Source organism: Petaurus breviceps, unplaced genomic scaffold (assembly GCF_028583685.1).
Source record: "Petaurus breviceps papuanus isolate PSGF00001 unplaced genomic scaffold, PetGlider_PUasm1.0 91133, whole genome shotgun sequence".
Classification (NCBI taxonomy): Eukaryota; Metazoa; Chordata; class Mammalia; order Diprotodontia; family Petauridae; genus Petaurus; species Petaurus breviceps.
This window is the reverse complement of record NW_027187419.1, coordinates 38,486,591-38,512,616: the sequence shown is the minus strand read 5'-3', so window position 1 is coordinate 38,512,616 and position 26,026 is coordinate 38,486,591. Positions and strand designations below refer to the sequence as shown.

The 26,026-nt window shown below is 39.4% G+C and overlaps 2 long non-coding RNA genes across 3 annotated transcripts in view; one reads left to right on the top strand and one right to left on the bottom strand.

Moving 5' to 3' along the window:
* The window catches only part of LOC138154955 (uncharacterized), a 63,112-nt gene that overhangs the window by 16,385 nt on the left and 20,701 nt on the right, over window positions 1–26,026 (bottom strand). The window lies entirely within an intron of this gene.
* LOC138154850 (uncharacterized) lies at window positions 426–8,730 on the top strand. Its single transcript, XR_011166693.1, has 2 exons — window positions 426–613; window positions 7,328–8,730. It is a non-coding gene; the product is annotated as an uncharacterized lncRNA (long non-coding RNA).

Genomic DNA, 26,026 nt, shown 5'->3' with positions numbered 1-26,026 from the left:
CTGGTTGTTTACCATTCCTGAGATGTTCTTCCTCCTCTTCTCCACCCTCTGGTTTCATTAAGGTCTAACATAAAATCCTATCATTTAATTTTAGTGCCTTCTCTCTGAGATGATTGCCAATTTTTCCTAAATATACCTTGTTTGTACATAGTTATTTAATTGCTATATCCACCACCACTCCCACTATAAAATGAGATTCTTGAGGGCACAGATTGTTTTAACCTTTATTTAAAGGTATCCCCAGCACTTAGCCTGGCATATAGTAAATTCAATAAATGCTTGTTGATTAAATATTTATTCTGGGGCCCCAAAATTATTATGCCACTAGACTATAAATATTAGAAATGTGGTAGATAGATTCATTTCTAAACCAATACCCTGTGGAAAATAAAGGAGCCAGTCACCGTTCTCTTCCTGTCTCCCACAAAGGTGTAAATCACAGTCTCACTTACAGAGAGGCGGGCCAGATTCCAGATTATATATCTCTTCGTGAAACACATGAGCCTAGTCATTCTTATATTTAGATAGGACCCACACATAAAGTCTACACAGACAAAGGATAAGATGGACAAGATGTTCTTGCTGGGTCTCTCTCTATTCTGCCTTTTGCCAGGTGAGTCATGGGATGTTGTGCTGGGGTTTTTACCCCAGGGAGTTTCTCCCATATCTGCTCCAAGCCCAAGTCTTGATGTCAGATAAGGGGTGAGATATTAGAAAAGACTCCATACTTTTCCTCAAACTCTTCCCTTCCTTTGGGCTTGTGGGCTTCTTCACTTAGCTTTCCCTAGGTCCATATGTCGACTGTGAATGGAGAGACACACCAAGTGTGGTTGGACAAGTGTCAGTGATCTGAAGGTAATATAACACATTCTATGTTGCCTCCAAGGTGGGGAGCCAAAGTTCGCTACAAGGGGGAAGGAAATTGTGTGTGCTACCTGTGAAAAATTTAAAAAAGGCACCTGTTTGCAAGGTGAAGGTACCTGTATTTCGAAGGTAAAGAAAGGATGCAGAAGCCAGTCTGTCTATTCATACTATGACGATTCTAAAGGTGAGGAAGCAAGTACATTAGACTCTGCTGCCCTTGCTTGTTTGGACAGTTTAACCCATTGGTGGGTGGCTGGGGTCCCGATTACTGAATGAAGTCCTGGGGATGTATAGCTACCAAGAGGGAAGGGGAGGAGTAATAGCTTATCTTTATATATAACTGTGAGCTTCCTGACATCATTAGTGAGAGGTAGATACTACAAATATTATTATCCACATTTTATAGGTGAGGAAAATGAAACTCAGGAAGATTAAGGCACTTGATCAAAGTAGCATAGTCAAAATATGCCTGGGAATGTTCCACTTCTGTCTATGTTTCAAATGTAGGGTGGCAGATTCTGGGGTAGAACTTCTCTAGCAGCTTATGATCTGGGGCTGAGGGAGCCTATTCAAAGGTGAATGCTTCTCCCTTCCTAGGGTGGTCCTATACTCATTCTCAACTGGAATGTGTTGAGTCTTGCGGAGAGCCTGTAGTCTTCCTGGCTTGGTTTCGTTTGGTGAACATTTGCTGTTCAGATAAAAATCTATGCAATGTAGGATATGCACTAGCATGATTTTTCAACAGAAGTGGGGTGTGGTGCGACCTGCTCAATCCCTCTGAAATAATAGCTTTCCCCACCCACCCACACCTATCCCCTCCCCACCTCCCTCACCCCACAGAATTCCCTAGTCCTGTTCCCCTTTAGGGCCAAGACTGGCTCTGTGATTAGGGGTCACATACACACAGATGGAAGAGCCTATGTACTGCTCTGAAACTTGTCTTATGTTACCCTTTCCCTTCACTTCCAAGTAAAATTTTCTTTGCTTCAGTTGATTAAAGGCAAAAATCATTTTCATTCATGCCTAGGCCAGGAGAGCTGGGGATCACCAGAATACCCTTGGGAGATTGGGGAGGGTCAGGTAGAGACTGAGGTCGCTAATTAAATCCGGGGTAAAGGTTTCTTACCAAGGCACCTCATATGGGCCTGAATCTGGGATTGGGCTATGACTATTTTCCTCTCCTAATGTGGTTCATTTCATTTCAAGGCTTTGGTCAATCTACAGAACAGATGGAGGTGACGCTCTAAGAAATGCTAGAAAACAAGGGATTACAGAGAAGCATGGAAACTAAAGGAAATCTCTGTCACTGGGACCCCTGGTATCCTCCAGTCCCCTATGGGTCACTTCTAAATGCCATTCTAACCCCTCTCCCAAAGCCCATTTGTATGGGACTGCAGGGCAGGGTCTTCATCTCTACCAGTATGGAAAGAGTTCCATGAGCTTTGAGACAGGAGTTACAGTGTTATGCCTGACTGAACATCAATCCCACCCACATTTCATGGATTAAACCATGGCTTGTAATGTTCAGAGTTGGGAGTTAAAGGGGATAACCCACAGGCCAGGCCACCCTACAGGAGGCAGTGCCCCCAGTGACACAGTAATGTGTCTTTTAAAAAGTAATGCTCCTTTAAAAGCCCTGGACTACTGATCATCTATCAGCAACTTAGCAGTCAGTGATGCAGGATGATTTGGGTTCACAGTGGGATGACAGGAGGAGAATGCTCTTGTACACAATTCTACCCATAAAAGGAGGGAATTATGTACAGGTTTTTTAAAAAGAGAACCAGCTACTTTTGATACTGAAATTGGCACACTATAACTCTTCATTCACAGATCCTGTTATAGGAAGACTTTATTCAACTAGCCTAGATTGGTGAACTTGATCCAAGAAGTCCCAAATAAAATAAGCATGTAGAGTTTGAGGATAGGAATTTTTTCAGGAGAGAGAACATAGCAGAGATTCTTACTTTGGAGGTGTAGTAATTAAATAGCAGTCAAAATAAGAGTGAAAGTATAAGAATAAGCACTAGTTTTCATGCCTTCAGCCTACTGGATGAAAAGGGAAATGTAATAATAATAGATTATGTGTAGCAGATTATTGCAAAGCCTAGCCTTGACCTATTAAGGAAATGTCTTACTTAGAGATTCTCATATCCAGAAACCACAATATCTAGATCCCCCAAAATCAGTATAACCTAAACCAGACCATTATTTGATTTATCCAGGCCTAACAGAACTATTTTTATCTCTTCTAGAGACTTACAAGGAAGGTAACTTTTCTTTATCTCTGGTCATCTACTTTTCTGTCAAGTTCAAGGATAACAGAAAGATTCTGTCCCATTTTTATGGGTCACATGGACCCTAGATGACAGAATATGAGAGAGAGAAGAAATCATAGGAAAAATTGATTTTGACCCACTCATACCCTCTCATAGAATCAAAATTTCAGAGTTGGAAGGGCACTTAGAAGCCACATCAACCAATTGGCACCCAAAAAGAATCCTCAATACAACATGCCCAACAAGTCATTAAATTGACATGTAGCCATTTTTTGAAGATGCCTGTGAGGGGAACAAACAAGCTATTAAGGCTGTTCCACTTTTGCACAGCTTTAATTCTGAGGAAATTTCTTAATAGCAAGCCAAAATTTGCCTCCTTAGAGCTTCCAAATATTCCTCCCAGTCCTTTCCTCTCTGGCTAGGTGACGCCATGGATACTGCACTGGTTTTAGAATCAGGAAGACTCATCTTTATGAATTTAGCCTCAGACACTCATTAGTTGTGTGACCCTGGGCAAGTCACTTGACCTTGTTTGCCTCATTTTTCTCAACTGTAAAATGAACTGGTGAAGGAAATGGCAAATCACTCCAGTATCTCTGCCAAGAAAACCCCAAATGTTGTTTATGAATGAACAACAATAACTACAATTCCTCATCTACATGACAGCCTTTCAAGTACTTGAAGATGGTTATCTTGAATTCTCTGAGCCCTCTCTTCTTCAAAGTAAACATCCTGATATCCTTTTAGTGATATTCATATGGTAGGGAATTGAGACTCTTCACCATTTTAGTTGACCTTCTCTTATTAATGTCCTTTCAACATAGCACCTGGAAGCATCCCCCCAACTTATACAGTGAGTCCCTGCAACAAGGATTTAAGGTACCATAGGATTGTTCATCCACTTAAAACCATAAATCATTGTCATCACTAAATGTGTTTATGTTTATATTTAATCAGAAGGCAGAATTAACTCAAAATAAATGCAATGGTATAGTAATAAAAATGACAATAAAACATTTCCCTCATATGCTGGGGTAATACAACATCAGTGGGAAGAATGAACACTCCTGGGCATTATGCAGGGAAAGGCATCAACATAGAGAACATATGTGTTCCAGTACACAATCATGGAGCATGCCTCTAGTGCTACAAGCCCACCAATCTCTGATATCATCAAACTGATTCACATTGTTATTTTCTGGTATGTCGTCTCAACTGGATATATAGCCTTTGTAAGATTTACAGGCATCTCACTTTGTCAGGTTATTGTTCTGTGACAGTCTCACATGGCTACCAATGGACAGTACTCCACTGACCCTAAAGTCGTTCCCAGATATGGCAATGAATGTGTGGAGCTTCAGACTTTAACTGAAATTCTCAGTTAAGGTGCAATGTCTTCTCCCTAAAAAAGAGAATTGACTATGGCATCACTCTTTTACTTTATAAAGTCCGGTTCTTTTAGAAAAACAAAGTTCTGTCATCTCCAGGCATCAGACAAGGGGGAAAAACACAAAAAGGGTGGAAACATAAAGTGATGGGGACACTAAAAAGAGTGCTAAAGTAGAGCTATATATTTCTTTATCCCTTTGGCAAAATTGTCATTTCAATTCCAAAACAATATTCCTCAATTCAGGAGACAAACTCTTTGGAAAACACAACTAACTTGTGCCTTTAGGATACAATATACCTTGGTTGCATGGTAAGGGCATAGATATTGCCAATATCCTCAGTCTGATTTAAGGTTAGACATTCCTCAGATCTCCATGATTAATTTCCAATTTTTAATTTTAGCCAGTAAATATAGGTTTAGAAAATACACTTCTGTCAAACTCCAAAGACTCTCTGAGTCTGAACATCCTAGTTTCTCACTACAAGAATCTTTTAGTCTCCCTTGGAAATTAATAAGAGGGGGAAATGGCCCAGGAATAAGGCCAATCCCACAGGACAAAGTCATTTTTCCCCAGTCTGAATAGCTTCATTATTTACTATAATATCCATATGTGACCAGCAAAAAGTCTGTCCTACATCTGGATACATTAATATTTCCTCTATGAGGAGAAATAGAAACAGGAACTGAGAGCACCCTAACTAGAAAAGCAGTTCATAAGATCACCTTCCCAAGACCTAACATTCTCCATGGCCTTTGAAAGTACTCTTCCCTTAAACAGAATGCTTACCTGAAATGAGAAATCATTAGATTCCAGAATAAAAGTGAACCATAATGAGCATGCTCAGACCTTCCTAGATATCTATCATTTTTCTAAAACAGACACAGAAAACGAACTTTCCAAGAATCACAGTCCATACAGGGGCATTATTGCTGAAAAAGTGCAACACCAGAATGACTTGCTCCATTGTGTCCACTTAGGAAGCCTGCCCCCTAAAAATCCAGATGAAAAACATCATAAAGTGAGTTGAGACTCTCAAGGCTCCTCAGCAGGGAACAAGTCAATGATAGAGAGAGAGATCATCCAAAAGCCTCTTGACCTTCCTCTTGACTAGCAGATCTCAATACACAGGGTTCAAAGTCTAAGGCTAACCCATCTTCAAAGCTCATTACTGCTTGGTTATCCTTTCTAACCCCACATTTAGAACTGAAGAAATTCAACATACATATACATCCTACTATTATACTTTTTTTTTTTAAAGCAATTGGGGTTAAGTAACTTGCTCAAGGTTACATGGCCAGTTATTATTTCTGGGTGTGGTGCTGAGTATCTGAGCCCGGATTTGATCCAGGTCATCCTGACACTGGAGCCGGTGCTCTTACTCGCTGAGCCACCTGGCCACCCCTAAGCAATTGGGGTTAAGTAACTTGCTCAAGGTTACACGGCCAGGTGTTTCTGGGTGGGTGCTAAGTGTCTGAGCCCGGGATTCGATCTCCAGGTGTTCTCAACACTGGAGCTGGTGCTCTTACTCGCTGTGCTACCTGGCCGCCCCTACTATTATACTTTTAGATGCCTTTAAGATCTGCCCTCTTCTGAGTACTGGAGATCAATGTTTGTCCTCCAGAGGGACATCAATGCAATAAGAACACTGTGTAATAACTGAACTTACCTTGTTCCATAACCTTGAAAGGATTATCAGGACCCTATTAAGAGTTTCCACACACCCTACTACAACATTCACATTTACATGCATACATACAACATACAACACACACACACGGTATTCCTTATATGTGCTAAAAGGAAGAAGATTTTGTTTATCATGTAGCAATTGTTCCTCATAGACCTCATTTTTCTCATCTTCCTAGAACGTGTCATCAGAAAAGAGAATCGCAAGAGTATTTACCTCATTGAAGACACAACTCTCTCTCCTTCCCTTAATGCTTTCTGAGAGCCGACCCACTTTACTTTTCCTTCAAAACCATATAAAAGTATGTACAGAGTCTGGGGGCAGTAGGAGCTAGATGGTGCTTTAAGGGATTGGGGAACACATAATCATAAATACTGGAGCTAGCAGGAACCATAAAGATCCATGTCTGATTTCTTTATTATTTAGAAGAGAAAACTAAAACTCATGGGAATCAAATACATTGTGTGAAATAATGTTCTATTACATTTATTTACCACAATTTGTTCATCCATTCCCTGACAGGCAGCCATTTGTTTTTATATCTTTTCTAGAATAAAAAGCGCTACACAATATTTTAGTATATACAGGTCCTTTACTTCTCTCTTTTTCCTCCTTGGTATATAAGACTAACAATCTTAGTGCTGGATCACAGGGTTTGCACACATGTAACAGGGCCTTGGCTAGTGAAACCACTTCCTCAGAGCATTTTCTTCCTGCTGCCAGCCCACATAGATGAGGTTGGGAACCCTGTTTCCAGAAAGGTGGTATGATGTATGATGAAGAGACTTGTTCCTTGCTTTAGAGCATTCTATAACTTTAACATTTAGGCATTCTGTAACTCGTTCCAGTCTACTAACCACATGGCAGAGAGATAGTGACTGTCATTTTGAGTGACTGCTGAACCTGAAGCGAATGAAGGACTGGGTGGTACACTGAAAATGCAACCTGGATGTATTCAAATGAGGGGGCCAGAATTACTCTGAGCCCTCAATGGAAGAAAGACCACAGGCCTTCATCTTTCAATCTGGTCTGCTTCCATGTGACCCATGAGCACAAGACATGTTGCTGGTTTTATCTCTGTTGAATGCACTATTCTTTACTTTTAGGTAGAGACATATTGGAGAGCACTGTGACCTAGTCAGAATTGTTGGTCTTAGATGTCTAGGAGCTGGAAGTACAGCCAGGATTTGCAAGAGGTCAAGCACAGAGGAAACAGAAGTATGAACCCTGAACAAAGACCTGCTTGACCAACTTCAGTGGTCAGGAGACTTAGACTCATCTCCATAGGCTATGCCACATTTGGAAATGAACTTGGTGGGGCAAATACATTGTGTGAACCCAGGGACTAAAGAAATTGATAGAAGAGGAGATTTTTATGCTCTGCCTCTAGTTGGAATATGGGGGAGGTGAAACACTTTGTAACTTCTGTTCTTACTATGTCTTTGTAGTAAATGGCCCTTTGTAAAATATAAGTAATGTTATTTGGTTAAATGATACTAGCATACTCATCACAGGTAATTGATATGGGGGAGTATTTACTAGAATGATGGCTCAGGCCAATAACAGTAGAGAACTTTTCATGGCTACTCCTTAAATCTTGATAGGGAGATGCAGCCTCGTTTTATGGATTTTACCCATTGTACAAATTAGGAAGAAGATATTCATAACTTTTAAAGGCTGTTCACTTATTGACTTTAACAACTGGACCAATACAGATCCACTAAAAGTTCATCAGTGGGCTTGTCCTCCCACGGTCTCTTGAGCAATTACTCTTTTCCTGCATGGTCATCTTTGTCAATCTGATGAATTTGAGGTAGAACAATGGAGTTGTTTTCATTTGTATTTCTCCTCTTATTCATGATTTTGTTCATAATCATTGTTCATCATTTGTTCGTAATGGTTGTAGTTAGCTACCGTTTCATTTGAGAACTTCCTATGCTGGGAGTTCCCTAACACATGCTGCTCTAAATCACTAATACTTAAAGAAATGCGAATTAAAACAACACTGAGATACCAGCTTATAGTCACCAAATTGGCTAAGATGATGGAAAAGAAAAATGGCAAAAGTTGAAGGGGATGTGGAAAAAACTGGTATACCAATGAACCATGGAGGGAGCTGGAAACTAGTCTAACCATTCTGGAAAGCAATTTGGAACTTTGCCCCCCAAAAAACTATTAAACTGTGTATATCCAGTGACCCAACAATTCTTCTGCTAGCCCTATATCCCAAGGAGGGAAAACAGCCCTGAAGAAAGAGGGAAAATACCTACACATACAAAAATATTTATATCAGTTCTTTTTGTAAAGGCAAAGAATTGGAAACAGGGGATGCCAATCAATTGGGGAATAGCTAAATAAGTTATAGAATATGAATGTAATGGTATACTATTGTGTTATGATATCAAAAATGAAAAGTGTGAATTCATCACCAATACAGGGGAAATTAAAGCAGTTATTAAGGGCTATTTTACCCAATTGCATGTCAATAAATCTGACAATCTAAGTGAAATGAATGAATATTTACAAAAATATAAGATGCACAGATTAACTGAAGAGGAAATAGAATACTTTACCCCATTTCAGAAGAAGAAATTAAGCAAGCCATCAAAGAAATCACTAAGAAAAAAAAAATCCCAGAGCCAGGTGGATTCACAAGTTAATTCTACCAAATATTTGAAGAACAACTAATTTCAACATTATATAAACTATTTGGAAAAATAGGCAAAGGAGTACTACCAAATTCCTTTCCTGATACAAATATGGTATCAATATTTACACCAGTAAGAGCCAAAACAGAGAAAGAAAATTATAGACCAATTTCCCTAATGAATATTGATGCAAAAAATTTTTTAAACAAAATACTAACAAGAAGATCACAGGAATATATCACAGGGATTGATCAGATGTGATTTACACCAGGAATACAGGGCTAGTTCAATGTTAGGGAAAGTATCAGCATAATTGATGATATTAATAACAAAACCAAAAAAAATATGATTATCTCAACAGAGCAGAAAAAGATTTTGACAAAATATGATTCCTATTTTTAAAATGATTCCTCATTCCTATTTTTAAAAACAAACTCTAGAAAACATAGTAATAAGTGGAATTTTCCCCAAGAGCAATTATTATCTGGAAACCAAAAGTCTTCCCAGTAAGATCAAAGAGTAAAGCAAGGATGCCTATTATCACCACTATTATTCAATATTGTAGGGGCAGTAAGGTGGCACAGTGAATAGAGCACTTGCCCTGGAGTCAGGAGGACCTGAGTTCAAATCTGACCTCAAGCACTTAACACTTACTAGCTGGGTGACCTTGGACAAGTCACTTAACCCCAGCTGCCCTGCCTTCCCCCCTCCAAAAAAGCAAAAAAATAAAATAAGAATAGATTTTTAAATATATATATATATATATATATATAATACTAAAAATGTTAGCTATAATAGTAAGAGAAGAAAAAGAAATCAAAGGAATTAGAACAGGTAATGAGGAAACAAAACTATCACTCTGCAGATAGTATGATGATATACTATTCCAAAGAATCAACTAAAAAAACTAGTTGAAACAATTAACAACTTTAGCAAGTCATAGGATGCAAAATAAACTCACATAAATCATCAGCATTTCTCTATATTACCAACAAAACCCATCAAGAAGAGATAGAAATAATAACTGCATACAATAGTAAACACTTGGGACTCTACCTGCCAGGACAAACCCAGTAACTATATGAATATAATTACAAAACACTTTTCACACAAATAAAGCCTAATCCAAATAATTGGGAAAAGTTCATCACTCATGGGTAGACTGAGTCAATATAACAAAAATGACAATTCTGCCTAAATTAATATATTTAATAAATGCCGTACCAATCAAGCTATCAAAAAATATTTTACAGAGCTAAAAAAAAATAATAAATGTCACCTGGAAGAACAGAAGGTCAAGAATATCAAAGGAATTAATGGAAAAAAAAAACAATCTGATACTGGATAAGAGAGTGGTGGATCAGTAGAATAGATAAAGTGCACAATACACAGTAGGAAATGACCACAGTGATCTCATAAATGCAAAGATAAATGCAAAGATCCAAAATCCTGGAACAGGAACTCACTATTTGACAAAAACTGCTGAAAAAACTGAAAAGCAGTTTGGCAGACACTAAGTATATACCAACATCTCTCACCATATACCAAGATATGGTCAAAATGGGTACATGATTTAAACATAAAAGATGATACCCTAAGTAAATTAGGGGAGCATGGAATAGTTTACCTGTCAGATCTATGGATAAGGGAAGAATTTAAGACCAAAAAAGATATAGAGAGAATTACAAGATGTAAAATGGATCATTTTCATTACATTAAATTAAAAAGATTTTGCACAAACAAAACCAATACAACCAAGATTAGAGGAAAAGTAGAAAACTGAGGAGGGGGGGGGATTTTACAGCAAATTTCTCTGATAAAAGCTTTATTTCTCAAATATATAGAGAACTGAGTCAAATTTCTAAGAATGCGGGTCATTGACCATTGATAAATGATCAAAGAATATGAACAGGAAGTTTTCAGAAGGAGAATCCAAAGCTATCTATAGTCATATAAAAATGCTCTGAATCACTATCGATTGGAGAAATGAAAATTAAAACAATTCTAAGGTACCACCTCACACCTATCAGATTGGCTAATATGAGAGAAAAGAAAAATGACAAATGTTGGAGGAGATGTGGGAAAATTGGGATACTAATGCACTGTTGTGAACTGATCCAACCATTTTGGAGAACAATTTGGAACTATGCCCAAAGGGCATATACTCTTTGACCCAGTAATGCCACTTCTAGATCTATATCCCAAAGAGGAAAGAAACAAAGAAAGAAAGGAAGGAAGGAAAGAAGGAATGAACAAAGAAACTAAGAAAGAAGGAAAGAAAGAAGTTATATGTACAAAAATATTTATAGCAAGTTTTTTTGTGGTGTCAAAGATTTGGGTATTGAAGAAAGGTCCATCAATTGTAGAATGATTAAAAAAATTGTGGTATATGATTGTGATGGAATACTATTGTGGTATAAGAAATGATGAACAGGATGCTTTTAGAAAAACCTGGACTTACATGAACTGATGTGAAGTGAGTATAACCAGAAAAACAATGTACACAGTAACAGTAATATTGTACAATGACAGTTATTTTAAGCAGTAGAAAGAATCAAGACAATTGTGAAGTATCTGTGATAAAAAAAAAATCTATCCACTTCCAGAGAGAGAACTGATAAAATCTGAATGCAGATCAAAGTATACTATTTTTAAACTTTATTTTTCTTGGAGTTTTTTTGTATGTGTTTTTTTTTACAACATGACTGATATTGAAATATTTTGTGTGACTGCACATGCATAATCTTTATTAAATTGCTTGTCTCTCAATGGGGAAGGAGAGGAAGTAGGGTAGAAGTCCAGAAAAGTAGGGCCTCAGTTTCCTGTCTTTCACTTTAAGACACTCATGGCTTCAGTATATGGTGTCTGTGATAGATGAGTCTGTCTGCTGCTCAACTGAGTTGACTCCTGAGAGGGTCTGACATCTCAGCTCTACAGTAACTGCTAGGTTAGGTCAAAAAGGTCACTCAGTGATAAGACTGGCTTCTCCCCAGGCTCTGCTACTGCTGGGTTGCACCAGGCAGGTTCGTTAGCCACTGAAACGGACATTAGACACAGTGACTGGACTGCAACTGAACCAGACAAACAGACAAAAGAGCCACTGGGCTCTTAACAGGGTTTCTTCTGGAGGGATCAATGTGAAGCTCTTTGATGGGAAGCTGCCTTCACTCTCTGGCTCAGATGAATGTTACTGCATTCTCTTTAGCTGGATGTCCCTTTCGACTGAAGTGTTATTGTGACCTTTCAGCAGTGATGGAGATCCTTCGTCAGAGAGTGGCAAAAACCTTTCCTCTTTGAGTCAGTCCTTAGAGCCTTAGCTCTAAGGTTTGCTGTGACTGAGCAGGAGGTGAGAGATGTGTTGCTTCTCCCATCTGACAATTATTCCTGGTCCAGAGCAAGTTCCTTAATTCTACCATTAGGGGCCATCACTAGTCTGACCTATGTCTTGATGCCAAACTCAACTGACTCTGGAGGAGAGAGTCAGCCTGATGACTTTGCACAGCTCTGCCTCACAAATCCAATTCACTTGCAAGTCAAGACATCAACCTTCTGATGTCATTGGTCCTCTTTGAGAATGAAGGATGAACAACAACATTCTACATTACTTTTAAAGATCAGTGATTACACACTTCTTTGATTCCTGTCGTATGCAGATGAGTGACTGTGCACAAAGTTGGTCTATGTCCTGTGGACAAATTCATTGTTTCTGCTAGTTCTGCTAGGCATCAGACCTTTTCTTAACGGTGGAAAGTTTCTTTTATATCTGAAGGGGCTTATCCTTTGCACTTCAGGCTACCAATTTTTATGCCTTCCCAACATTCAATTTTACTCAATTTAAAGGTGTTATATTCATATTTAAATAAATGTTCCCACCAAGTGGGAAATGGTTGAACAAAATACGATGTGTAAATGAAATCAGGTTTGATCTTGTAGAATTCCTCACAAATCAGATCTTTAGTTACTTCCCCCATAGAATTTCCCCTAGGAAAGCTCATTCAGCCAGTTAATGAATAAAAATTTGTTAATCACCTCCTTTGTGCTAAGCAATATGTTACGAATTGAAAACATAGTCACTGACATCAAAAATCTTACATTTAATAGGGGGGATGCATGTCATGAAAGAACAAATACAGGACATGAAAATGTGTGTGTGGGTGTGTGGGTGTGGGTGTGTGTGTGGGTGTGTGTGTGGGTGTGTGTACTGAAGGGGGGAAGGGCACAAACAATTGGGGAAATCAGGAAAGGCCTCCCAATTGGATTTGATCTTTCTGTCATATATTGTCTCAAAGCATTTTAAATGCTCTTATGCACTCACCATAAACTAATTTCCATTTTAATTATTTGTGTCTATGGCCTAGAATTACAAGAATGGGATTCATGGTTAGATCTTAAGAAGGATGGATATTTTTTAAAAGACGTGCTAACATTCAAATAACCAACACAGAGACAGGTCTTGATCAGTGAGAATAATAAATCCCCTGAAATGGTCTAATATATTCAAATTTGTACTATTTGAAGTTATGATTATATAAAATATGATACTTGGTTCTAGCCCACTGGAAACACACAATGACAGTTTTAATGTCACCACTTCAAAGGATTCAATAGTTGCACTAATCAGGATGCGTAAGTCTTTGAGTAAGTATGAGTAAGTCTTTGTCTTAGTAATCCAATGACAGTCAATGCAATTTTCTTTCCTTCTCTGTGAATCCCACCTTCCACTTGGGGATCTGTTCAGTCCTACAGGTCTATAGTACTTTCCCTAAGAGTTTAGATCCTGCCTCAAATAGAAAAAAAAATTGGGCTGCTAAATAATCCATGACTTATATTACAATTAGACCCCTATATCTCACAGAAACCAACGCCATGCTCCTGATTTATGGACTGACCTAAAGGTTCCTTTGAAAAATAACTTTGAACCTGGAGTAACTGAAAAGAAAAGTCCCCCTATCCCCAACTCACCTGGACCATTCAAATAACTCTAGTCAGTAGAAGAGGAATGGGTTAATTCCTTCTTATTGTGCTGCAGTCCTTTGTTTAACACATCTCCATGGACACATGGCTGCTACTCTTCTCTCTGATGCTCTGACACTGTACAGGAAATTATTCCCTTTTTACAAGGAGATGACATCCAGGTATAGTCTATTCTCTTTCTAAAAGGCTGGTCTAGGAATTCTTGCTTGGCACTGTTCCAGAAAACTGAGATTAAGGGACTCTCATCACTCTGCCAGTAAAAACTAACTACTACCACCTCTCGGGTCACACAGTTGCCTTCTTTCCTGGAGTCCAATCATGCCCCTTCCCATGGCTGCTATCTCTGGGGACTAAGATTTCTGCCAATGCCTCTATATGTTTAGATTCACAGACTCAATGTCCAAAAACTTGTGCCATTTCACCACTGCCTAAGGTTGCTGCCACCCCTCAGACTAAAAGGCCTTGACAGTGTCTCCATGGTTACCAATTCTGGAGATGAGGGTAGAGACTAAACAGATCATGCGATCCCTGGGGCCCTATGTCAAAGTGTAGACTTTACCACCCAGGAGACAAGTCTATTTTCTGGTTTCAGATCACTAGTCAGTTCTCAACTAAAGCTTAAGGAATTCTCACCATTCCACCACAGGCCCTGGGTATGTCTTTTGCAACCATTCTTTTAGGCAAATTTAATAAACTATTTTAAGATAATTCATTCTGAAGGACTTTTATTTGTCTATTGGAATGTGCCTACTGTATCAAAACAAAGTATATCAACAGAATATTTTTTAAAGACTAATATCTGGGCATGCTAACATATTCACAAATGAGAGAATGACAAATCACTTATCCAATTAATTAGGAAAATCCAAGGAACACAAATTAATTGCCACTAGAGAATATGCCCATGTCATCCCTTGTCTTTTCCCAAGTAGACACTATAACTCCATTCTCTCTTTGAAGAATAAGCCAGTAAGGGAACAGGAATTTCTGCAACTGAATAATTAGTCTAAAATGGACTCAAGAGTGGAAATCAGGAGATAAAGTTCCCAATCCCAGTAACTTCAAACCTTATCCTTTCCCCCATGACAGGCATATCTACCCAACAGTAAGTGGAAAGTCTGGCCCAGTCAGCAAGGATTCCAACTCCATTGAAGAGTCAGAGGTGGTCCTCCCAGATGGAATGTCCTCATTCTGTACTTTATCTGTGTCCATCCTCACAATTTTTCAAGTGCCAGCCTGACTCAGGAAGCATTGTCTATCTGTCTTTCTGTCTGTCTGTCTCTCTCCCCCTCTGTAAATAGTATTTTATTTTTTTCCAAATATGCATAGTTTTCAACAATCGCTTTTTATAAAATTTTGAGTTTCAAATTTTTTCTCCTTCCCTTCCTCCCATCGCCCCACACCAAGACAGCAAACAATTTTATATAGGTTATACATGTGCAATTGTGTAAACATATTTCCAGGTTAGTCATGTTGTGAAAGAAAAAATAGAACCGAAGGGAAAAGCTTCAAAAAACAAATAAAATTAAAATAGCATGCTTTGATCTGCATTCAGACTCCATAGTTCTTTCTCTAGATGTGGATAGCATTTTCCATCACAAAATTTTGGAATTTTCTCTTGGAATTGTCTTGGCTCACTGTGTGCTAAGAAGAACTAAGTTAATAAAAGTTGATCATCACAATGCTGCTATTACTCTGTACAATGTTCTCCTGGTTCTGCTCACTTTACTCACTTTTACCGAGCTTCAAATAGTAAGTACAGATTTTTTTGGGAATCTCCCTGCTCATTACAGCACAATAGTACTCCATTACATTCATATACCACAATTATACAATTGATGGGCATCCCCTCAATTTCCAATTCTTTGCTACCACATAAAGAGCTGCTGGAAGTTTGCTTGCTACACTGGGACCAGAGGCCTCACTGCTGGCCTGCTGTACCACTGACTTGCTGAGCCAGGATCTCAGAGCTTCTGGTATTGATCTATGCTGGGGCTAAGAGTCTCCTGCTGGCTTGCCCAGACACTGCCTGCACTGGACCCTGCTCGCTTTTTATCCTAGTGAGACAGACCTTTCCTAAAGTCTTTCTAATTTATTGGACTGGAAAGTTGCTTCACTCTGTCTTTTTGTGAATTCTGTCACTCCAGAATTCTTTTAGAGGCTTGATTTAATTTTTGTCTTGAGGGAAACTAGGGAGGGCTCAGGCAACTTCCTGGCTTCTCTCCACGATCTTGGCTCTGCCCCTCATGAAACTATCTTGGACTACTTGCATCCACAATGATCTCTCACTTGAAGGCATCAGAGTGATTAAAATAGCATGAGAATTCAGGAAAGTGTGGTTCTATTCCAAGATCTTCCACTAACAACTAACCTTGACCAAGTCACTTTAGATGTCTCTTGTCTCCGTTTTCTCCTCTGTAGAATCAAAAGATTGGATTAGACAATCTCAAAGGTTTCTTCCAGATCTATCACTTTAAGAGCTTATGGCTGAATAATTCTATAAATCCCTACTTCACCTGTTATTTTCCATATATTGATGCCCTAGCTAGAGTGGAACCTTCTTGAATACAGGGCCACTTTATACATCTATATTCCTTATAATGCTTACCACAAGACCAATCACATTGGAAATACTAAATTCTTGGTGATAGATTGTTTAACTGAATGATCATGTTCATCTGTGAGTAAGATAGGAGAAATAGGTACCTAGAAGATAAAGTTTAGACATAGCCTATACTGTTGATGGGAAAGCATCCTTGGAAATGGAGATAGGCAAGTTAGATAAATGAGAGGGGTGCATAAAGAAGAACCAATTGGTAAGCATTTAGGTTTCCTTTTCTTTTCTTGTTTTCTCCCATGCCCCAATTTTTTTTTGGCCACATTCCATGGCATTATAAAGCAGGAGCTCCTGGGAGATAGGACAGTAGCAATTAGTGCTAGGAGTACTCTCACTCTCACTCTCTCTCTCTCTCTCTCTCTCTCTCTCTCTCTCTCTCTCTCTCTCTCTCTCTCTCTCTATATCTCTCTCTCTCTGTCTCTCTCTCTCTCTCTCTCTCTCTCTCTCTCTCTCTCTCTCTCTCTCCACCTTCACAGGTAAGACTAGGGATGGAATGTTGGGGATGCTTCCCTGGGGTCTGTCTTATATTGGCACCAAGCCCAAGTCTGAATATTAAATGAGAGGTAGAAAATACTCCTTCTTTTTCCTCAGGTCCTTTCCTTTGCCCTGAGGGTCATTAGACTTTCTCCCTAAGCTCTCACCAGATCCATTGGAGATTGAAGCCAACAACAAATGGGGTTTTGCAGGACTGAGTAACCTCAAGGAAATAATGTAACATATTTTGTCACCTCTCAAATGGGAAAACAGGTTTGCTTATTGTAAGGAAAAAAAAGAAAACGTTTGTGCTCTTTGCAAGATGTTTAAAAGTTGGTAGTTTAAAGGGTGACAGCACCTATACTATAACAGCAAAGAATGGATGTGAAAGCTGGTCCTACTCTAGGTACTCCAAAGATATTCATGGTGAGTCAACCAGGAGAGTCACACCTTCTGGACCTGATCTAGCCAGCTCAGCCCATGGGTTGCTGACATAATCCCTGAATTAGGTCCAGGAAGGTGGGAGCTCAGAGTATCCTTGGGTGGTAAGAGTATTAGTAGATTTCCTTTATACAATATTTTGAGATTTCGCCCAAAATATCTAGGAGGTAGGAAGTACAAGTAATATTAAGCTTATTATGTAGAAGAAACTAAGCATCAAGAAGATTAAGGCTTCTATTCAGAGTCATGTCATTGGCAGATCTTAAGATGAGATATGCCTGGAAATACTTCTACTCAATGTCCATAGGGTTGAAGATTAATGAATGAGATCCTGGAATGAATTCCTCATTTCCAGCTTATGATCTGGGACTGGGAAGGATTAATCTACAATAGATGCTTCTCTTTTCCTAGTGTGGAAATTTATTTTTGCTTACTGGAATGTATTGAAGAACTTTCGTGCACCATGGATACACTGCATGTGGTGAACACCTCTTGCAGAGAAAGCAACTCTAACAAAGAAATTACATTTATGTGATTGTTCAATAGAAGCAGGGAGGGGGAAGATGGTCCATGTTCCATTCCAATGCAATAGCTGCTTTGTTTTACTTACACACACACACACTCATTCCCACCCCATAGACCTCTCTGTCTAGTCTAATTACTCCTCCTAGTTTAATTACCCCTCCTAGTCTAATTACTTCTTAAGCCCTTGATTGGCTCGGTAATTAAAGACTGGATTCGATTGAATGGAAGAATACATATACTGCTCTGGAACTTGACCATGTTAAATTTTTGCTCCTTGCCTTGTGTTACCCTTTCTCTTAATTTCCAAGTAAAATTTTCTTTAAACCTACTTAATTAAATAAAGACAAACATCATTTCCATTCAGGCCTAGGCCATCGGAGCTGGTGATTATTGGGATCTGATGGCATAAAAGGCAGAGGACTTATCAAGGAGATCCGATGTGATCAGATGAAAGCAGACCTTAGAAAAGAGTCAGTGTCTGCTTGTGTTCTTGAGTGTGGTCAGTTCACTAAAAGACCTTGGCCTCTGTAAAACAGGAAAATGAAATGGGGTTCTGAAAGATGCTGGAAAAATAGAGATTCTGGAAAGATGTAAGAACTAGAAGTAAACTACTTGTCACTGTGACCTTTGGCATTCCCCAGTCCTCTCTAGGACATTCCTAAGATTACATTCTGCTTGACTGAGAGTTATTTCCCCCCACCAACAGCACTCATACTTCATAATAAAACCAATGGTAAGATAAGGTATCCAAAATAGGAATGACATAGTCTAAATTACTTTGTAGGAGGCAGTATACCTGGCAATACAGTAATGAATTGCTCCTTCAGAAGCCCCAGGACAGTAATCAGATCATCAGCAACCTAGCAGTCAGGAAGGCAGCCAGTATAGCATGGGAGAGGATATACAAGCTCCTAGAGGCTGACAGTAAGTGATGTACTGGTAGGCATATGACTTTGATCAAGTCATTTATAAGCCTCTTGCCTCAGTTTTCTTTTCTGCAAAATCATAGGATTGGACAAGATGAACTCCAAGAGCTCTTCCAGCTCTAACATTTTAAGATTTTATGACTGCATGGTTCTATAAATCCCTATGACACCTGTTGCTTTCCTAGCTAGAGTGGGAGCTCTTAACTTGAGGACCCATGTCTTATATATTTGTATCTCACAGAGCACTTAGCACAGTGCTGGGTACCCAGTGCTTTCTGAAATACTCCTTCAATACCTGCTGCTAAACTGTTTAACTGGATGTCTGTCCATGTTCATCAATGCATACCTTAGATTTAGGTTTCCTAGAAAACAAAGAGTTGGGATAACATATACCTCTGAAGGTAAGGAGTCCTTAGGAAGGGAGATGGGTAGGATGGATATGTGAGAGGGGTTCACAAAGAACCAGTCAGTGAGCATTGGATATCCTTCCCTCTTCTGTTTTCTCTCATGCCCCTAATTGCCTTTTGGCCACTTTCCAGTCAGTGCTAGGAGTGTTTGCCCCACCTGCTGGTCACTATATCACAACTGTCACTATATCACCACTGGTTCAACTGCCAGGAACCCCACAAGGGATAAGATGAACAAGCTGTGTCTTCTGGGGCTCTCTCTTCTCTTCCTCTTGGGGGGTGAGTCCCAAGGTAGAGTGCTGGAGATGCTTCCCTGGGGTCTCTCTCATATCCATATCAAGACCAGGTCTGACTATCAAATGAAGGAATACAAAATAGAAAATACCCCCCTTTTCCCCTCAGTCCTCTTCCTTTCCCTTAGGGATACTTAGGCTTCTTCTTCAAGCTCTTACCAGGTCCATATCCCTATTGAAGACTGAGACCAGCAACAACTGGGATTTGACAGTACTGAGTGACCAGAAGGAGATAATACAATATATTCTGTTACCTTCAAGATGGGGATCCAAGTCTCCTTCCTGGATGGAACATGAGAAGAGAAGTTGTGTGTACTGTCTGCCAAATATATAAAAAAGGTGGCTGTATGAAGAATGAGGGTACCTGTACTACGACAGCAAAGAATGGATGCAGAAGCCTCTCCTACTATAGCTACTCCAATGATGTTCATGGTGAGGAAATCAGGACAGAAACTACTTTGGGCCCAGTTCTTGGCAATTCAACCCATGGGTTGGGATTATCATTCCTGAGGTAGTTCCCAGGGGGGTGGGGGCAGGAAATACCCTTGGGTGAAAACAATATGAACAGATGTCCTTAAATATTTTGGGATTTTTTGCAGCATCCCTGAGAGGCAGTCAGTACAATTGAAATGTTAAGCTCATTTTATAAAGGAAACAACTGCTATTCAAGAAGACTAAGGCATTTGTTCAAAGTCACATAATTGGTATATGTTAAGTGAGATATGCCTAGAAACACTTCTACTCTAAGTCACTGGGGTTGAATAATAAGGGGCAAGATCCTATGGTGGTTCCCCATCCCCAGCTTATGAACTAGGGTTGGGGAAAACTCATGAAAATAATACTTCTCATTTCCTAGAGTGGAAGTTTTCATTTGCCAACCTGGAATGTGCTAAAAAGTGCAAAGAATCTATAACCCTCTCAAATTGGACTCAAGTGGTGAATTTTTGCTGCAGAGAAAACTACTGCAATAAAGTAATACCATTTCAATGATTGTTCAATAGAAGCGAGGGGGTGCTTCCTGCTGCATCTCACTGAAATCACACTTTTGTTTCACACACACACACACACACACACACACACACACTGGATTCCATGATTTAGATACTGAACACACACAGATGGAGCTAAAGGGAACACCATCTATTCCACTCTGAAACTTGGCCATGATAAATTCTTCACTTTGTCTTATGTTACTCTTTCCCTTAATTTTCAAGTAAAGTTTTCTTTAAACCTATTTGTGATTCAATTGAATAAATGCAAAAATCATTTTCATTCTTGCTTGGCTCAGGAGACCCAAGGATCATCAGGATACTTTGGGGGCTAGGAAAGGACCAGTGGCTTAAAATTCAGAGGGTTCATCAAATATATCTGGGGTAAGGATCTCTAACAAAAGAAAGCACACCTCAGGAGAGACTCAGTCTGTAACTGCTTGTGCATTTCTTGTGGGTAGGCAATTTATTATAAGTCCTTGACATTTCTATAGAAAAGGAGAATGAGAGATGGATTTCTAAGAGATTCTAGAAAATTAAGGATTTGGAAAGGTATAGGAACTAGAAGAAAACTCCTTGTTGCTGTAACCTCTGACATTCTCCAGTCCTCTGTGCCATTACTGAGATCCTTTTCCCCTTTGCTCAGTGCTACCATCCACACCAATACCACCAAAACTTCATAAATTAAACCAATGGTAAGATGTGGCAGATTTCAAAGTATAAATGACATTTAGCAGTCTAAACACCCAACAGGAGGCAATACACTCAGTGGTGTAGTAATGAACTGCTCCAGCAAAAGCCCCAGGACACTAATCAGATTATCAGCAACCTAGAAGTTAGGATGGTAGCCAGTACAGCATGGGAAGGGTGTGTACAAGCTCACACAGGCTGACAGTTGGTGATGCACTTGAAGATTTCACCTCCATAGGGCTGGAATGTATAAATGATATAGAAGAACATTTCATGAGCCAGGAACTTACTGGTTATGCCAAAAATTAGTCTATTGTAACTGCAGCAGCAGAGCATGAATCCAAGTGGTTTTGAGCTTAGGTTGACAATAGATACTGGTGGTATTGAAGAACCAAGAGTTCCCACTATGACAGGTATTTTGGTAGCTCTACAAAGGCTTTGGTCAACTTGATCAGGTATGGAGTTTTTATCCATGCATTATCTTAGGAGACTAGCATCTAGTTAGTATCCCTAGCTGTCAGTCTAGTCATAACAAGTGATGACAATGGAAGGTCAAGGAACTGATATTAACAATATTAATATTCTAGGAGACACAAGATATCACCTAAAAGCTCAGGTGCTTGCAAATTTGGAGTAACATCCAAATTGCAGCAACTTGTTCCCTCTAGTTGGAATCTGTATTAGAGATCTTTGAGTTCTAACAAGCTAGGTGGCACAATGAATAGGGCACTGAGCTTGGAATCAGGAACACTCATTTTCCTGAATTCAAAACTGCCTCAAACACTTCCTAGTTGTGTGACCCTGGGCAGGTCACTTAACCCTGTTTGCCTCAGTTTCCTCATCTGTAAAATGATTTGGAGAAGGAAATAGCAAACCACTCCAAGATCTCTGCAAAGAAAGCCCCAAATGGGGTCATGAAGAGTTAGGCATGACTGAAAACAAATTAAACAACAAGGAGCTCTAACAAGAACCTAGTAAGGTGGGCTTGTAAGGATCTAAGCCCCATCCCCATCTTCTCCCAGGACACCTTTCTGACTGTCTGGTCTCAACTTCAGTCTCATTGCCTTTTCAGGTAAAATCATCCTACTCCATATCCTCCGCCCCAGAGAAAATGAGAGCACATATCTTCCTGGGAAGTGTCATTATTCTATTACAGTACAAAGCACTAGGTATTGGGTGAGGATGCATTAGGGAAAGTCCCGGAGAAGAGGAGTTCTAAGACAACCTAGATGGGGTTGTCTGTAGAAAACAGAACATAAGTAATCCCTCTCACCCTGGTTCTACTGACCCTATGATACATTGTCAGTGCCTTGCTCTCTAAAAGTAAACTTCAGTTAAAAAATATATGTTAATGAATTTTTGAGACCCACTGGAGTTTGAATCCTGTTTCCTGCAATAATGACCTCATATGTCATGATGAAGAAAGTTGATTCATTTTCTCAAGTGAGGTATAGAAGAAGTTTAAGGACTATGGCCTTGACTCTTCCTGCCTGCTCCCTCTAGATGTGACAAGATCTACCTGAGAGTACTAAGTTAGTTACTCTTGTCCAAATAAGTAAATTTGATACCTAAAGGTGGAAGATGGGGATTTTTAAAAAAATAATAATAATAATGACACCTAAGAAAGGCTTTTTCTTTGAGACTATGAGCATCATATAAGCACCAGGATCCAATAAAAGTAGAAAAAGGAAGATGAGGCCTAGCATTGAATTCCATGCCTACAGCCTACATGAATCTGGAAGGGAAGGAAAATGTAATAATTTTAACTCATGCTTATTTTGCAAAACAGTTGCTTGGACCCATTAAGGAGGACTGCAACTTGGAAATTCCCAGATCTGTAAAACATCTATGTCTAAACCTCCCCCCACTAAATTCAGTACTCCCCATACCAGATCCTTCTCTGGCTAACTTGGCAAGAAGTTTGTTTACTCTCCCTTTGTCTACTTAGTAAGCCTGATCCCTTAAAATACTAGTGTAAATCTTCATAAAGTAAACTGAGACCCTCAACGTGCCTCAGGAAGAGACAAGTAAAAGATTGAAAAATCATCCATAAGCCCTATGTCTCCCCTACTGACCACAAGATCTCAATATACAGGGCTCAGAAGGGCTAAACTATTCCAATAGCTCAGATATTACTAACTCATCTTCCCCAACGTCCTTCAACTTAGGAGTTAAGGTGTTCAAAACTGTACCCAAATATCCTTCTTTATGCCATTAGATCTTCTCCTAAGTCACATTTACAGATTATCTCTTGAATATTAGGGACTCCTTTCCAAGGGACACTGAAGTTCCACCACAGAAAAAGTTTAAAACACAAAAGACTCAAAAAGTAACTACAGGGACTATATAGCACTATACTCAGGAACTCTCAAATTCTCACCATATAAGGTAGCTACCTGAGCTGACCATTTTTCAGGGTCACTAGCTACTCACCTAAGAACAGGGAAGGAAACAGAAATGTAGAAGATATCTAGAAGCATGAGGTCCAAGCAAAGACTCACCTAGGAAAACACATTCTCTGCTGCCATTTGCTTTCATCCATGACTCTCACTGTCACTGAGAGAGAGAGAGAGAGAGAGAGAGAGAGAGAGAGAGAGAGAGAGAGAGAGAGAGAGAGAGAGAGAGAGAACCACTCCCTTCTTGGGAATCCATAAACCAAAAAGTGATGGTAGAATACCCAAGACATGGTCCACTCAAAAAGGATCCAGAATTTCTACAACTCCTATTAACCATCTAGGTCAGCATGTTCCTCCACAAGAGTCTGTGCCCCTGACAGTCAGTGCACCAACCATCTTCACTGCAAGTTTCCAATAATCAGGAGCTACTCAGTCATCCCAGTCAGCTATGTGCTCCTACTAAGAAGTCAGAGCATACAGTCAGCTCCATGGGAGGTACCCTAATTCAGCAAATCAGGAGTTACTCTAATAACCTGTGCTACATAGGTATTTCTAGTAAACATCTATGTTTGTGGTAAATTTGTAGTAAAGATTTATTAAAAATTTAATAAGCATTGGCAATACAAATTATGAAAAAAGAAAGATAGTCACTACCCTCAAGGAGGTTACATTCTAATGGGGGAAGACAACACATAAAAGGAAGCTGAAAAAGGACAGGGTCAAGTTGAGAAAGATACTTGATGAGGGGACTTGGTGGAGAAATCAGAGAAGTCCCAATGTGTTGCAGTCAGGTGGGAAATGAGAAATGTCTATGCTGAGACCCTTCCTTAAATGGGGGTTTTGGAGTTCATGGCTCTGCACTCAATCACATGGTTTTCAATGTACAATTCACCCTTACTAGACTAGAAGCTCCTTAAGTTTATGGTCTAGGGACCACATTGTTCATTCTGTACCACTCCCCCATCATGATGCTTTGCACGTAGTCATTTCAGTTGCTCAATAAATCTTTTTTAAATGAAGGAATGGGGGAATGGGAAGACAGAAACCCAAAGGAAATAATGGGAACTGAGGCTTAGTCCCCACTAAGCAGAGTTAGAGTTAACACAGAGAGAAAGTCCAAAGGTTCCTAAGAGAACATTGACAAGAGAGGGCTCTGTCCTCCAGCAACACTGACCTGATATACCGTGGCTGGGTAGAAGAGAGAAGCAGAAAATATCCATTCCCTAATTCACCTCCTTGAGTGGCAGAGAAGAGTACATTGTTCATCTTCTCATCTCACTAATTCTAGCAAAGGAGCCAGTGTAGCTTAAGGCAACCCTTTTAAGAAGCAAACACTGGCACAGTGACTACTACAAATAAAAAAATAAGGACTTCTGCTTGATAGCACTTAGTTTTTTGAAGTTATCAATTACAAGATGGGGGGAGAGTGGGAAGGGAAGAACTAATCTAGTTAATCTCTCCATTGCCCAAAGAGATACAGCCTAGTGCAATATAACAAACACTAGGGACAGATTCAGAGGACCTGGATCTAAATCTGGAACCTGCCACCTATGGAACCTTAGACACATCACTTAAACTGCCTGAGCTACAGTTTCCTCATCTATAAAACGAAGGGGCTCAGAAGAGCCAAGATGGTAGAGTAGCAGGAAGAAGTACAGCTGAGCACTCCCTCACAACTACTCCACAAAGATCTAGAAAATGCACCAGAACAAGTTCCTTACTTGGGAAATCCAAATGAAAATATCCCAGTGAGTTCTATTTTCAGCAAAGGTTGGCATATGAAAACACAGAGAAAGGGATCTAGCCAGGAATAGCTGCATTGAACATCGTTCCCCAAACTCAACTAGTTAAAAAAAATCCATGATAGTGCACCAGGGCAAGAATTCCTAAATACAGCAGGAGTGAGAAAGGAGCATTGACTTTGTGCAATGAGCAGGAACAGATGCCAGCTGGCAGCTCTGTCAATCACTACTGGGTCTCGGATCCATTGTGGCCCCCATCTAGAGTATATAGAAAGGGAGGATAAATAATAAAGAGAATGGGAGAAATATTTTCTGAAAAGTAACTAAAAAATGAAATTCCAAAAACTACCAAATAAGACTGGTTGAAGCGAGTAGAGGAAAGGAGAAACTAAGAAAAAAGAGTAACAAACAAAAGGGACAGGTATAGAGTGAGGAGAGGAAAGTCAGTGGGAATGGGGCCACCTTTAAAAAGATTGAGCTAAATTAACTGAAAGAATATAGAATTTTGTGCAGAAGATGGAAAAACATAACTTAAAAAACAATATTAGAAACAAATATAGGGAAATAGAAACCTAATCCAAAAACTTTAAATGTTAATTTGTGATCCATTAAAATGAAAAAAAGGGACAGTTTGGATAAGAAAGCAAAGCCATATGATTTGTTACTTACAAGAAACACATTTG